Genomic DNA, 17,576 nt, shown 5'->3' with positions numbered 1-17,576 from the left:
GACAATGATAAACTGAGTAACTAAAAAATGCAGTTATTAAATGATGATTTCACTGATTACGGGAGAAAAGTTATTCAAACCTACCTGGTCCTGTGAAAAAAAGTAACAGCTCCTCTTCTTAACTGTGATTGACCACATCGCGTGGAAAGCTGAGTTCAGTTTCACTAAACTTAATTATGTTTTCTGGGTGACTTATTGAAACAGGAAGTCATTTAAATAGAATTAGTCTGACAAAGTGAAGCAGGTTGAAAGATCTTAATAAGCAAGACCTGATGCCACAATCTAAAGAAACACCTGAGAAATAAATTCAGTGACATCTATCAGTCTGCAAAGGGTGAGAGCCATTATCCACAAATGGAAACTCTGGAAAAGTGGTGAAGCTTCCCAGGAGTGACGGGCCTACCAAAATGACAAGCAATGACTCATCCAGGAGGTCACAAAGACCTGAACAGACCTGATTGTCCTAAACTGATTGAGATGTTGTGACATGAGCTTAAAAAGGTTAGTTTTCATAAAAATTGAGGAAGACATACATGAAAATGTTCTTTTTAAATTCACCGGCCAATTGAACATGGTTTGTTTATTCAAGTCTTTAAATATTTAAAGAATGTCCCCACAACAAAAATGACTTGAAAAACATGTTTTTGTAAGGTTTGGAGCTAAATGTGGAAAAATGTTGCTGTTAATTTCAGCATGTTTCAGTATACAAACGGCACCCTGCTGTCTCTGCCATTGTACTTTTGCACAGATGCCTTTTCATTTTTAACCCTGTAAATTAGCTGCTGTCCTCAGGCAACAAATTTCCATCTCTTAAATTTTTATTTATTTAATAACACTAGGCTGTTCATTAAAATGAGGAGCAGAAGAGGGTTGGAGGTGTGGGAATCCTTTTACGACACAAAGCTGTGAGGGCTGAAACCTCTGAGGCAAATCTTATCTTTATACGTGTTTAAATAGAAATAACCATATTAATAAAAAAAATACGTGCATGTGCATGAAGTTGTAAAGAAGTACATCTACTTGTTTAAACACTGAATGTTTTCATTCATGGCAAATTTATGAGTATAGACCACTTTTATCAGGGCAAACACTATGTTGGTGCTTGTCAATTCTAAGTTTGTGGAGCACAGGAGAACTTGTGTGCTAAAGTTTTGAAAACTGAGTTTTGGAAATAGATTTGTATTTCCAGGTAAAAGAAACTAAAAAAAAGAGACTGTGACTGAAGCCAAATCTGTGTCCTTATCTTGCAGGTGACAAGTCAACAAGTAATGAAACTTGGCTAGGTATGTGAACAGGTAATTGAAGCACAGATAGCCAAGAGCTATTGTTCCTGGTTGTGTGCCCATTTCAATGCATCTCTGTCATGACTAAGGGATTATTGAGAAGTTACATAGAAGTAAGTGTATAATAGTTTTAAATAAACACAGCAGTGACTCAGTGGCGTCGTCTGGGTTTCATTTACCGTAGATGCAGTAGGGCTGCAATATCTCACATGGAGCGTAAAAATACCAAAAGACAAGAACAAAAGATGTCTTTGTTTTTGACTGCAGTAATAATAATTTTCCAGGAATAACTTCCGTACTTTGCATGAGAGAGTAAAGGTGTCATTAGGTTCAGTGAAATGAATATATTTTATCTATAATGTATGAACTTTTATTACTGCACATTTGTCATTTGTTCGATTTTTAAGAACATTATGTTGTGCTTAGAAAAAATGTTGAATGTTGGTGACAATACTACCTGCCCAAACCCCCCCACCCAACAAACAAACAAACGAAAAACGTAATTTGATTGGCCTCCCTCACTTCTGATAATTTAAACTTTATTTATCAACATTATCTAAACATCTGAAGTTTCTGCTGCTTGAAATTTTATCTTGGTCATCAGGTGTAGTAATTTAACTTTATTCAACAGAATTAAGAAAGTTTTCACTGTCCTAGGAAAATTGGATTCAATCAAATGCACTTGATTTACTGGTCATCAGCAGGTGTGAACACCTTTATAAAATCAGAAGGTTTGGCACCTTGCTGGTCTGGAGCATTCAGGCATCCTAACAGATTCAGGTCAGACCAATGCCCAGAGAAAATGGCAAAAATAAAATAACAAATTAAGAGCTACATCTCAGATCCACAGGTCTCATTTAGTGTGGTAAATTTTAAAGTTCATGACAGTACATTTAGAAAAGAAAATAACTGAACAAGTATGACTTGCTTGTCAACTTTCAGTCATGGTGATGGAGGAATGATGTATTGAAGCCATGGGATCCGAGCACCTTACAATCACGGAGTTGGCCATGGACTCCCCTGTAAATCAAAATATTAAAGTTTCAAATATGTAGTCATCTGTCCCACAGCCACAACTCAAGGTGTTGCAATGGCTGAGACCATAATGTTACACACACACACACGCACACACACACACACACACACACACACACACACACACACACACACACACACACACACACACACACCTTCATACATCAAGTTACTTTTTGCACAACCCATTGCCATTGTTGCACTTTTCTATTGCACACTGTTGTGTCTGCACTGTCTTGTGTCTGTATCATTCTGTTCTGGTGTTGCACTGTTTTTGTTTGTTTTTGGGTTTTTTTGCAATTTCTGCACGTTTACACTTTATGTAGTTCTGTGTTGATTGTCTGTTATATGTAGCACCCTGGTCTTGGAGGAATGCTGTCTCTCTGTACTGTGTACTGTACCACTGCACATGGTTGAAATGACAACAAAGCCACTTGACTTGACCTAAAGAAGAGTGAGAAAAAAGTTCTTCACAATGATGTGAAAGACTGATAAAATTCTTTACGTTACTAATGAATGATAAAAAACTCAGCACAATTTAGTTGCACATGTACAATGACAATAAAGGGCTAATCTCAGATTTTTGTACTGGTAAAAACGGTCCTACAAGCTACTCAATCATGAATCATTCACGGTGTAGAATCTTGTGAAAACGTATTTTTTCACATGACTGTACATCATTTGGCCGTTTGGTTCATTAGTTTTCTTGTTGTTATTATTTATAAAAGAATCCGCCAAAAGAGTTCAAACTGACTGGGACAGACTCAAAAATATTCCTGAACCAACCTCTAACTGATCTAGACATGGAATTATTTTACTGGTGGAAAATCAAAAGACTACCAAGCTTCAACATATGCACTGATATATTAAAAGCTCCAAGTCACACAGTCACGAAACAAAACGAAACAAAAACCCACAGAACTATGTTCAGTGTGGTTTGGCTGGGAATTGAGTGAAATAGTTACCGCATTCCTGCATGTTCTTGGCACTAATACAGATTTTTCTCCACCCCCTGCTATTGTTTTAACATGTCTGGCCCTCAAAGAATTTCTGAATTTCTTCCTGGAACATTTGTGGCTTTAAACTTGTGTAGGTTGTTTAAGGTGTCTTGAGTATCATCTTTCTTTCAGTGTTATTTTATTTTATTTTTTTCTCATTTCAAGATTAGATCACGCGCAGACACGCATTCTCCTATGACCGTGTATTAGTGTAGAGTAAAAAGAAACAAAACATCAGCAGGCTTACTCTTGTGACTTATAGAAATTGAGAAAACACTGAATGTTAAGTTTTTGCGGACTATCCAAATAGCATTTACTGAATGAGTGATGACTCTCCATATAATATTAATTAGTATAATTTGTATTATCAATAAACAGAATGAACCATTATTTTCAAATCCAGTCAAAGACATGCAATATTTTTCTACAGATAGCACCGGTGGCTACATAAAGCAATCTGAGAAAAAGTCCGGATTGCTAGATACAGTCAATAGTGGAAAAACCCAGATACAGTCAGAGAAAAAAAAATCATTTGAGCCCCAGGTGATGTTGTGATTTGATTTTTGCACACATATCAGGGGGATTTTGTCCCACTCCTCTTTGCAGAAGATCTTCTCCGAGTCATTAATGTTTCATGGTTGAAGTTTGGCAGCACAAACCTTCAGTTCCCTCCACAGATTTACTATGGGATTAAGGTCTGTAGACTGACCATGCCACTCCAAGACCTTAATATGCTTCTTCTTGAGCCACAAGATTTGATGATGACCCCATCCATCCTCCCTTTGATGTGGTGCAGTTGTCCTGTCCTCCTGGCAGAAAAACACCCCCAAACCATAATGTTTCCACCTCCATGTACAATGGTGGGAACGATGTCCTTGGAGTCATAGGCAGCAATCCTCCTCTAAACACGGCGAATTGAGTTGATGCCAAATAGCTCGTCTCATCTGACCACAACACTTTCACCCAGTCCTCCTTTGAATCACTGAGTTGTTCAGTGGCAAACTTCAAATAGGCCTGTACATGTGCTTTCTTGAACAGGGGGACCTTGTGGGCACTGCAGGATTTCACCCGTGTGCACACCTGTGTGCGTGAGCATGCTTGTATTCAAAAGATTTCTCCATGTAAGTATCTAATAGTAGGTGTTGGGAGCCATAGCCCTGCCAACAGGACATGAAGCAGGCATGGAGGAGATCCAGGCCCCAGACATTTAGAGGCCCTCCAGAGCATATGAGCCCATGGAGGATCACTGGAGGGCAGCCATGTCACCCTCCTAGAAAAGACCTGCGGAGACCCCCAGTTTTCTTGTAAAACAAAGGGGGGCCTAGTAAAAAAAAAAGTTTGGGAACCACTGGTGTAAATGATCATTGACTCATGTCAACAATATACTTCAAACAGTACCTCCCTGTCTCTGTCCCTAACATTTATAATCAGGATTTCACTCAGGCTGCATCAGCTGAATCTGTTATTTGTAAATATTAGTATTTTTTATTCAGATGTGCACGTAAGAGTGCACACTCCAGTGAAGTTGGTGAGGAAATGTACCAGACTGATCCCTGTCCAAAGGTATCGTACTCTAACGATGACCACTGGGACAGGCTGTAGCCCCCCACCCTACCACTGTGAACCTGAATTGATTAGGCAGAAGAAAATGAGTGGATAGACTGAAATTTTTTAAAAATGTTTTTTTTCTAGAAATCTGAGCTGTTGGTGTGTCCTTGGATTTGGTGATATTAATATTAGAGCTAGCAGTCTTTCTTACAGAATCTCTACTATAAGCCATGTTTACCTGAAGGCCTGGACAAATATGCTGGGTGAAGGATGTAAACTAAATCACATCTTAACTGTTTACAGTTAAGAAACATTCAAAGGAGCTTGCAAAGAAAAGCGTCTGGACTTCTTTAAGTTACTTGAAGACGTTTCACCTCTCATCCGAGAAGCTTCTTCAGTTCTAAGGTCAAATGGTGGAGAGTCCCAGATATAAACCTAGTGGGAGTATCCCCCCACAGAGGGACAAAAGGACCCCCTGATGATCCTCTAATCGCCTGAGCCAAGGTGTGAAACTGGGTGTGGGTCCCAATCAGCCAGAGTTTCGGGTGAGTTCATTGTGAAACCTGGCCCCACCTTATCATGTGAATTCCTGAGGTCAGATGGCCCAGGGTGTGAGTGGGCGTTAGGGCGTCTGGGAAGGGATCTCAAAACTGGATTATAGATGGCAGAGAGTTGGTGTCGTAAACCACCGCCTCTGTTCAAAGATGGTCGCTCACAGTGGACATAGATGGCTTCTTTCACTCCTCTTTCAAACCATCTGTCCTCTCTGTCCAAAATGTGAACATTGGCATCCTCGAAAGAGTGACCTTTGTCCTTTAGATGCAGTTGGACAGCTGAGTCTTGTCCTGTGGAGGTGGCTCTTCTATGTTGTGCCATGCGCTTGTGAAGTGGCTGTTTGGTCTCTCCAATGTAGAGGTCTGGGCATTCCCCGCTGCACTGTACAGCATACACCACATTGTTAAGTCTGTGTTTTGGAGTTTTGTCTTTCGGGTGAACCAGTTTTTGTCTGAGCATGTTGCTGGGTCTGAAATGCACCGGGATGTCATGCTTGGAGAAAACCCTCCTGAGTTTTTCTGATACACCGGCAACATAGGGGATGACAATGTTAATGTTGTTGCGTCTGTCCTTCTTATCCTCCCTTGCTGGTGTCTGATCTTCTTTTCTGTGCCTCTTTGCTGACTTTAAGAATGCCCATTTAGGATAGCCGCACGTTTTGAGTGCTTCCTTTACATGTGTGTGTTTCTTTTTTTTTCCTTGAACAAATCTGCCAGCACGCTGAGGTCACAGAAACAAGAAAAAAAAGCTTGCATTCACAGTGTTGTTTGCAGTTTTCTGTCATCATGATCTCTCCTGAAGTTTGTCACTATTAGCCAAGCAGTAAGTCCACAATACTGTAATGATGATTGTGACTTTGGTCATGGTTGCAGAAAATTTGGCTTCCTCCTGCAGTCCAAAGACATGCAGTTAGTGGGGATAGGTTGCCCCTAGGTGTGAGTGCAAATGGTTTTTTGTGTCTATGTGTTAACCCTGCGACAGATATATAGTTTGGATAAATTATTGTGACACCTGAATTGAAAATGACACCATACTTTATTCATTCACAATCAGTATGGTATCTGTTGTCTCTCTAATGTTTAATAGTAGTAATATTCTTCACCTCTGTGTATGTTATATGTGATTTTCTGGCAGAGCAGCAATTTGTGCTCACAGATGGTGACAATGTGGAGAGACGGTGGTGTTCATCCAGCTAGTGGTGCATGTTTACTACAGTGTATGAGGTGATTGAGTGCACAGCGTCCACACACTGCACAGGGTAAAAACATTACTTGAATATTGTTTTATATTTATATATATTTACTTTCTGTTGGCCATCACCTCAGGTTCACCATTATAGTTTCAGCCTACAAATATACACTGTCTAAACTGGTGGTGGTCAGAGGGCCCGGTGGCGCCTGTGACCTGTACAGAGTAGTGTAAGCTATAAAATATCATAAATGAAACACTAACATTTATGTAAAACTTTTTTGAATAAAAAAATGAACAAGCACTTTATAGATTTTTAAAAAAGGGTCTTAAAAACAACACTTTTTAAAACAGTATCTTTGGTCTAAGTGGTCATCAAACAGAAAACAGAACTGAACAGTTTTCAATAATAAACTGTACCATGCACTAATATGACACATCTCCCAATAACAATATATATTTCAAAGTTTAAAACCACATGATTGGCACACTGTTCACTGTTCACTGAGACCCTGAACACCACTTCTTTGAAGCTTTCTTCTTCTTCTTGCAATCAAAATGAAAGCAGAAACAGGACGAGGTGGTTTGATCTACTGAAAGGAAGAAGCTGAATATCTGAGCTAAAACCTGTCAGGTGAAATAATTAAGATAGAAACAATAATTCAATGCAATGTCTCAGGTAGCTTAGTCCATTATAACTGCTGATACAAGCTCAGTACAATTAATACTCAGTGTTAGGGAACTCCAATGTGGGAACTAGTGGCTTTTATGATTTTATGCTTGTAATCATCTAACTTTCATCCATTCATCCATCCATTTAACTTAGGAGTAAGAAATTTCAGGTCATGCTGTCTTTAACTAAACGACTTGGTTCACTTTGTGGCTGGGCTGTATGTGCGGATATATCATGTCAGCTTGGGCAGGAGTACTTGTCCCCTGTTAGCATTAGCAAGATTCTCCAAGAGTTCCTTCGTGAGTAGAGCTTATAGCTCTTCAACCTTCTCGCGCATCTGTGGCTGTGCAGGTTGCCCGTTTTTTGGTTGCTCTTTTTGCCCCAATGGTTGTGAGTGTGTAAATACCCCCAATAGATTTTTCGGGCTGCAGTTAACTTGGGAGGAAGGGGTGGGTCTCCCATGACAAGATAAAAAACAATTATGTGGGATACCTTTTAATTAAATCCCATCACCTGATATCAAGTGTCAAATTATATCAAACCTGTAAAGCTGTTTACAGTCAGAATTTTTGAAAACTGTGATTGTAAATACATTCAAACAAGCTTTTCTCTTTGTGTTGAATATCAACACTGTGACTTCTTTGCCTGTAGGCTTTACTTAAGCACGACCAAGAACTGAGTTGTAGAAGCCGTCACTTCAAATGTCCTTTGATAATAAGAAAAAATACCTTTTCAGTACACGGCCTAAATTTCTTCCCTGACTTCTTCTGAATGCCATCTGCTGGTTTGAAGAGAATAAACCACAAAAAAGATGATTTAGTCACTTTATCTGCATCATGCATGATTTTCTCATCCTGTGGGCAACAACATACATGGATGCAGGTTTATTGTTAACGTCTGTAAGGTTTATTTATTTAACATATCCAGGTCCAGCCCCACTGTGTACCTGAACTGGAAAAGCACTTAAGAAAATGTGTGAATAAATGGACATACATCAACACACTATATTTATCCACACAGACTGGACCAATTATGCTTAACTGACTTAGAGACTTTAACAGTGTTTTCTATGTAAGAATGTCTCGTGCTGATAGACCTGCAAACTTGACAAAACTGTTTTTCAGACTACAGGTAGCTGTCCTCAATGTATCCAATTCAGGGTCACAGGAGGATGAAGCCTATCCCTGCTGCAACAAGGCAAAGGCAGGACAGGCTCCCAGTTTATTGCAGGGCTAACACAATACATGTGACAGAAAATCCACTTAAATGTTTGTTTTTTATAATAATAATTGTGATTATAATTATTATTTGAAAGTTTCTTTATAAATAGACTTAGATTTTTTATAACCCCTAGAATAAAAACCTGAACTGTTTCAGATTCTGAGCTCTGACCTCAGTGTAAGGTGGCTATGTCCTCACTGCAGCTGCCTCTCCCAAGTACTTCTGCTTCTTGTCTTCCCCCAGACAAACACGCCTTCCTTTAGGCGTACATTCATACAGAGGTAATCTATGGAAACACACTAGTTCACCCTTTGATAGAGAAATCAGTTTCTGTGAAACATTTCTGTAAATGAACATCGTGTGGAGAATGAATGTATTACTAACATAACCACATTATCATTATTATCATCACTCGCTGACGTGTTAATAGTTACTATATAAATGCTGTCCATTTATATGGTCTTACCTTTAAAGCTGTATTCATCGGATTCCAACTAGAGCAGATCTGGAGTCTTCCCATGCTCTTGTAAGTGATCCTCCATCTGAATGGATGATAACAACCTTCTGAACAAACTATCAGTTGGAGATGGCCCATACTGGCCCATAACGATGGGACTGATTTCAGCTAATAACGTCCATTTTATGGACTGATCCATAGCTGGTGTTCTTTTACCCATGCTCTATCGCTACGAGATGTATAATCGGCCCTTTGTGCGTCATTTCGCTGAGAAACAACGCCGATCACATGCGTCCCCTTGGTTCATGAAAAAAAAAATCTAAAATGACCATTAGATGGCAGCAGAGCACAGTAAATGTACCTGAGCCTAAGTCACATGTGGCCCGTGGCAGACGACTGTTCCCTCATAAAGTGAGATAACTTTAGAAGTTCAGTTGTTCTGTTGATGAAATTACACAATAGTGATATGGTCAAAATCCGAAAAAACCCAACACTTCCGCGAGAGGAAACATCAAAAGCTTAATTTCATACCAAAAACTTTGTGATTTCAAACTTTGTCCTCCAATGACCAATGTTTCTATAATGTTTTCATCTTATTTTTCATCTTATTTATTTTAATTCTTTTTATTATATTCCTCTGTTTAGCACTTTGGCTGACACTTTATGTCTTTTAAACGTGCTATATAAATAAAGATGACTTGACTTGACAATATGATTAAATCCAGGTTAAAACGTGTTTTACTGCATTATAGTTCAGAGTGTCAGTGCTCTTAGATCAGCAGGTAGATAAAAACAGGTCAGGTGATTATCAGCACTCAAACGTGTACACAATTTAGCGGCCATAAATTGAAACATACCGCTGGATAATTGCTGTTACTGTATATATGTTAATGTGCAATATTGCAGCTGCAGTTAATGAAAAAAAAAAGCACTGAAAAAAATAAGTCCTCTATGTTTGCATGTATGTATTATTAATCTAGTCTTTGAACCATTTCAGATAAGCACTGTTAAATAACACTTTGCGTTCTTTTTCTTTCTCTGAAGTTTTTATGTATTTAATGACACAAGGATGTTCGATAAGATGAAGAGTAAAAGAGGGTTTGAGATTTGTCCTGGAGGATTTGCAATCCTTTCAGGACCCAAGACTGTGTGGCCTATTTTCATTCATTGCAAATTTATGACCACTTTTCATAGGGCAAACACTACGTTGGTGGTTCTCAGTTCTAAGTTTTTTAAGCATAGATTGGCGTCACCAGGAGAACCTGTGTGCTAAAGTTGTGAAAGCGCTGTGTTTTGGGCATAGAATTTTTGTATTTACAGCTAGAAGAAGCTGTAAAAAAGCTACCGTTTAAAATTTTAATCTCTACTTCTTTTAGGGATTTTTACGTCTTGCAGTTGCCAAATCAATAAACAATGTAGCTTGGCTAGGTATGCGGTAACCTGGTGGAAAGGAGCGCATGTTTCTGTATGCCCATGTCAATACATCTCTGAACACATCTCTGTTATAACTAAGGCATTATTAAGAAGTTACAAGAATTGTTTGTGGATTTAAAAAAAAAACACAGCGCTGACTGAGTGGTTGAGCTGTCTGGGTTTTCAGTTGTAATTCTATCCTTTTCATGATTTACCCTACAAGCAGCACGGCTGCAGTGTCTTACATGCAGAATCAAGTTTCGCAATACTCGTCAGAGAAAACACAAAAGATAAGAACAAAAGATGCTTTCTTTTTTGTCTGCAGTAATAATAATTATCCCATTGTTCCTTCAGTGTGCTGGTTTCAGTTATTATGCAATGTGCTGTTTCTAAGGTTGGGGAAACCTGCAGTCATCTGAGACTGAAGAAGTCACTTGGATGAGTGATGAAACGTTTCTCCCACAAAACGCTACGTCCAGATGAACAGAATCAACTTTTTGGAGAAGAGAGAGTCTAATTTATGTTGTTCCAAACAAAAGAAAGATTTCTTGCCAAACTGTGCAAAATTATAAAAGGCATAGCTATGTCTCTAATCTCTAACTTTGCTCTGTTTTATTTCAGCAGGATCAGTATTTGTACAGGTAATATCCATGTGTTTAATCATGTTTTTTGCTTCGGTTTTTGATCTACTGCAGCATATTTGGGGTTATATGCAATAAATGAGCAGGTCAAGAAAGAAATCCTTCCTATTTTTCTGTTCTGTCCTCAGTTACTGTGACACAAAAGCATCTTCCGTGATGCTTACATCTCTGGTAAAGTCTCACAAGTGTCAGTTCTATTGTAATACTAAGATACCAAGAAGATTTACACAGAGTTTGTAATTGCAGAGAAAAAGTTGACTTCCTGTAAATATGCCATAATTATTTAGATATAAAGTATAAAGTCTTTTCATTCATTGTGAAATTGTAGTAGAATTCGAATTCTTAAACAGGGGCAAAAACACACGGGACGCTGTAAAGCAGTTGGTGACGTAATGGAATGCAATCCGATAAGGTGCGATAATAGTCACGTGACATCGACACAGCCCTCGGAACAATCCATCAAATAAAATGTTCAACACTGGTTTCGATGGGTACTGAAACAATTTTTCGATTTTAACCCAGCAACATGCATTGAAATCTTTTTATTGGTGGAAAAACAACCTTTAACATATGCACTTGTATTTTAATGGCTCCAAGATTCAAGTCAAACAGTCAAGAAGCAGCAGCATTTTTTTCTCGTCCCTCCACAAAACAATATCCCACAGAACAATGTTTCGTTTCTTGGGCAAATGGAGCGTTCTTTAGTTTTGCTTTTGTGATCACCTTCATCTGCCAACTCTGCACGTGGACTGCTTGGCAGCAATCCTGATTTTTTTCACCCGCTATTGTTCAACATGTAATTTTCCTGGAAGATTTGTGGTTTCAAACTTGTATAATTAGTTTCGAAATGCCTCAGTGTCATATGTCTTTCAGTGTTTTTAAATATTGTATTCTCTTTGCTTTTGAAACAGCTCCGATCACATTTCACGCGGTCACATATCTCATGTACTTGTAGCAGATTTCAAACAGTTGACTGCGTTGTGACGACAGACACAGACTGGCTGGAAACTGGATTTATTTCTAAAAGACAAAGTGCAGCAGCAAAATCAGTGTCACACAGCAACAGCAGGCCTCTCCTCATCCCTGTTTAGCACAAGTAAGGAACACATAAACGGATGGTGTAACAGATAAAACACAGTTCCAATTACTATTTTCCTCGTTCAAAGCAATCAAAAACACTTTGGGAGCTTTTAGCCATAAGAACTAATACTTAGCAAAGACAAATACACCAAATTTAAACGTATAATTTAGTACAGGGAGAAAGAGCTACAGAAAGTGTGCCTCACCAGTGTGGAGTCCATGCAGCTCTGGCTGGGAAACCCCACACATGCAACATGTTTACAAGTGGCATCACACTGATTAATGCCCCACTTCAACAGTGACACGTGGAACCTTAGTTTTACAAAAATTAAATTTACACAATAAAAAAATAAATAAACTATATACAATATAGTTTTGAGAATGTTCACACTCAGTATTTTATATCTCAGCTACATACTCCCTCCTGAACTTCTCAAAATTCGTTAGGTAAGGGTGAGCAACTGAGCATCGCAAATAAAAATTCGTAACTGTCAGTGATCTGCAAATTTACTACCTGGTGATACATGCAACAAATGTGTTTCCCAACTCATGGGGAGAGTAGACAAAAGAAAGCTGGCCAGACCCCCTAATGTTTACTCGCAAGAGAAAGTGCCTTATACACTATCCTGAACAAACAATACAATGACAGCTACTATGTAATGAATATTACCCTGAGCTTGAAACAATCTCAAAATAAATGTTAACATCCAACATGAAGATCACCTAATATATGGAACAAGTAGTCCTCACAGAAACAGATTCTTGGCAAAGCTGCTGACCACATTGCCTGTTTGTAGATTCCTTTGTGTCATGTTTTGGATCAGCCTATTCACAGGCTTCACCATTCGGCCCACTCTTGTTCTGATCTGACCTACTGCATTACTTGGGGGCACACTGCCAGGTTTCTTGAGGCTCCCAACTTCACTGGCTGGCTGACTTTCAGGATAACTGGTACTTGGTGGTGCTCTTTCCTCAACTGGGGTAGCGCAAACCCTGCTGCCATTGTCATCATCTACTTCAGGGTAAGCAGCTACTTCATTGTCAACACTGTGACTGTCCTGATGCTCCTCATCATCAAACTGCGCACAGATACTGTCCCCAATACTGTCACTCTCTTGGGGTCCTCTAAGAGCTGGGACACAATCATCTGCCATCTTAGCTACCCAGTGAGCTGTGCGTTCAGTACAGTCAACCTCAGAATCAGCAACAGGAGATTCTCCATCAGATTGACTCTGCTCCTGGCCGAGTTCTGATTCACTGGCAAAAGACATCTCTGGTTCACCCTCAGATTCAATGGGCAGGAAATTAGCTTGCAAAAGCAAGTTCCTATGGACAACTTTCTCCTGTCCACTCTTGGTATTCCTGATGCGATACGTATGGCATGTGGGGTTCTTGGAGACCACAGTATAGATGGTCGACTCCCATCTATCAGCTAACTTCCTACGGCCCCGCTCGCCCTTGTTTGCCAAAAGAACACGATCCCCTTCCTCAATGTCAGTACCTTTCTGCTTTTTGTTATACAGGTCTGTTTGATGCTGCTGACTGATTCTGGTGTTAGTTTGAGCCAGTGTGAGTGCTTCTCTGAGGTCATCTCTCATTCTTTTTACATAACTGTCATAATCTGCTACATCATTGTCCCTTGCAACATTGTGGAACATGACATCCACTGGTAACCTGGGGACACGCACGTACATTAGGAAGAATGGTGCATAGCCAGTGGACTCATGAGCAGTACAGTTGTAAATAAAAGTCAGTGTCTGTAGCATTTGAGGCCATTTGTGTTTCTCCCTTGGAGGTAAGGCTCTGATCATATTTCCCAAGGTTCTGTTAAACCTTTCAGTGTGACCATTACCCATAGGGTGATAAGGTGTTGTTCTTGACTTTTGCACTCCAGCTACCTGCAGCAACTCTTGAATCAACTCACTCTCAAAACTGGCACCCTGATCTGAATGGATCCTTTGAGGGAAGCCATAGACACAAAAATATCTGTCCCACAACTGACGTGCAACTTGTTTTGCCGTCTGATCTGAACACTGGAAAGCATGGGCCATCTTGGTGAAATGATCAGTCACTACTAAAACATCCACACTCTTGCCTTTGTGATCTTCCGCGGACCAGAAGTCTATGCAGACAAGCTCAAGAGGACTGGTAGTTTTAATACTTTCAAGAGGGGCCCTTCATTCAGGCTCAAGTGTCTTACTGATAACACAACGTTTACAGCACTTGACATGCTCACGGATGTCATGCTCCATGTTGATCCAGAAAAATCTCTGCCTAGCTAGATACAGAGTTCTGCTTTGAACCTGATGGCCAGCATCATCATGGACACCTGACAGGACTTGACTGATTAATGTGGATGGAGTCACATACTGATGGCGGTCTTTACTCACTCTGTACAGGATACCATCCAGCATTTTCAATTTCTCCAACTGTTTCATTGTCTTTTGCACTTTATGTGACAGTTGAGCTCTTTCTCTACGTGATGGGCGCCAACCACGTATGACAAACGGAATGACTTGAGACAGCGTCACATCTGCTCTCTGCTCCTCCTGTAGCTCCTGAAGTGAGAAGGCAGACAAGGTGTTCTGGCCTAGTGAGGGAAGCCAATCTAGCACCTGAGACAACCAGGAGATAGGGAAGTCTGAATGGCCGGTCATCAGACAGGTGGATGCGATGGACAAAATCCTTTGCCAGCCCACAGTCTAGTTTACTCTTGGAAAAAACATCCTCATATCTGTGGATCAGTTGTAGTACCTGATTAATGCCCCACTTCAACAGTTTTACAAAAATTAAATTTACAGAATAAAAAATAAATAAACTATATACAATACAGTTTTGAGAATGTTCACACTCAGTATATTATATATCAGCTACATACTCACAAAGGAAAAAATATCGTAACAATAGTCTTAGGCTTCCCTGTAAATATTTAGAAATCACTGAAAACACTGTTAACTCATTTAAAACTTTTCACATAGCATTTAATGAATGAATGGTGAATGCCCAAATTATTTTAATGAAGTATTATCAATAAAGATAACGAGGCATTATTTTCAAACCCAATCAGAGGCATGTAGTATTCAGCATTGTCATGGAAGTTCCTAAAATTACAATTGCCAGTAGTGTAAAATGACCAAGTAAAACTCCAGCGTCCTGTTTTGTGACAGTTTAATAAAAAGTCAGGATAATCCAGACACGAAGAAAGGTATTTCCTAAAATGAGTCCATCGACACAGTCAATACCGGCATACAATCCGATTTTTATCAGTTGATTCTCTAGAAAACAGATTATGACAATGGAGCCACCAATTTAAAAGTATCAGTAACTATGAAGAGTTTTTGCTCTACCCAACCAGCCTTAACTCCATTTTTATTCATAATGTTTTGTAAAGCAATTGGTGATTGTCCCGGAAGAGCTCACTGGGCCTTAATTTAAACAAAAACAATGTTTTTGAGCTATTAGAACGTGAATTTAACATAATGCATATACTGGGAAGGAAACCCAGATATATCTGTTGTAAAACACAGACATAGATTCTTAATCCCACTCTGAAATTTACTGTTCATTGTTACAAACGCACAAGGGCCAGGAATAAAAAGGGAATTTGAGATATATTAGAAAAATAAATATATGAAAATAGGAATAGACATAATAGCGCTGTCTGTCTAGAATGTAAAAATTTAACGAGCTTCATTTAATCTCTACATTTCTCGCTTTCCACAAAACATGCAGGAGTTGTCAGATGTTTCTTCCTTTATAAATCCAACTAATCTGGGTGGATAATTGATTAAATCAGAGTTTGCATCCTAAAGTTTTCAATATTCTTAAAAATACGTTTTCATAAATAATCCTCTCCAAAACAAACAAAACATTTCCTTGTCGTTACAAAGTCTCGTTAGCCAGAAAGAAGCTAGCAGGGAAGAAAAGGCTTTGTAGAAATAGATATTGCGCCTCGTCAGGTTGGGTTGAATGGAAAGCAGAGTTGGAAATAATGAACAGTTACAATAAATAATGTAAATAATAATGAAAACAACGTATGCTGTCAAAGCCCAGGAACCGCAGAACAGGAACTAACAGCAAGAAAAGGTAGAGGAAGAGAAAGAAGAGAAAACTCATTTCTAATTCTTGATTTAATACTTTCAATAAGTCAACTCCAGTGCTTGCTGTAGTGCTGAGGAGTTTCTTATGATTCCAAGAAGAGGAAAGCTCTTGAACCTTCTTATGACATCTGTCTGTTAATATTTCAGGAATATTAATGGATTTTACCTATACATAAATAAGACCTGCACCATTCATTTTACTGGAAAAGGCTGCAGATGAATTGAAATATGAGAAAAAATGAGAAAACACTGAAAACTGCAAGCTCCTATAAGCTCCGATTCCATGCGCAGTGTACCAAAGGGAACGCACACGTGCCTATATGCACAAACACGTGCATGTGAACTCCTCCCTCATTCCATCCTAGGATGACTCAATGTGATTAGACATTAGTCACTTTTCAAGTTCAGCATCTTTTTTATTAGCGCATGCATTACTACATTCCTTAAAAACATTTACCAGAAGACGAGCCTCATTCCCATTATTTTCGCCACAGCTACTTCCTGATTGCTGCCAAAATAGAAACAACAGATTAAATAGTTGAAATAAAACACAATCCCCTAGAACCCGGTTTAGTTTTTTTATTTGATACTTCTGTTACCGCAATCCTGCACATGCTTGGTAGTAATACAGATATTTTTCCTCATTGTTCGTTAACATGTCTGGAATTTTTTAACTTCTTCCAGGAACATTTGTGGTTTTAAACTTGAATAAGACGAAACATTTTGAGAACTTCTGGGAAGTCCACCGAGAATCAAGGACAGTGTTATCAATATATCAGAAAGCTCATGTGTAGAACGGTGACACATAGGCTGGAGCGTGAGCGCCTGAAGCCACACGGAGGACTTCCAACTGAAGCGGCCTTGAGTGCCAGCGGAGCAACAGGTGGAGACTTTTGGCAGCTCCGGGGACCGCCGAGAGCCAGCCGAGTTCCATGAAAAATGCGCCCGACGTCAGGGGTGAGCCATGGCTTCCAGCGGAGTTCCGCCTCCAGCTGGGCAAAGGCTGCTCGGCGTCGCTCCTGAAGTTCAATGTCTGCTGGGTCCATAGTATGGTCTTGATCTTCTATCATGTGAAGGCTGTGTGCAGGCAGGAGTGGTGGTAAGGAGGACCCAATGTGCAGACACTTGGAGGCAGAAAGTAAACTCAAACTCAGATTTATTGCTAGATGGCAAACAGAGAACTAGCAAAACTGGGAATACAAATACTAAACTGAAAACCATAATAAACAGAACTGGCAAACAGACAGCACACACAGCAAGATGAGGGTAGATCACGACATGGACACAGAGAAACACAGGGCTTAAATACACACAGGGAGCAATCAGGGAATGGGTAACAGGAGGGAAACATAGCTGGGACAAATCAGCTTCGAGACAAAGGAAG

This window comes from Neolamprologus brichardi, chromosome 12 (assembly GCF_056152115.1).
Source record: "Neolamprologus brichardi isolate AB-2024 chromosome 12, ASM5615211v1, whole genome shotgun sequence".
Taxonomy (NCBI): Eukaryota; Metazoa; Chordata; class Actinopteri; order Cichliformes; family Cichlidae; genus Neolamprologus; species Neolamprologus brichardi.
This window is presented reverse-complemented; position numbering follows the sequence as displayed.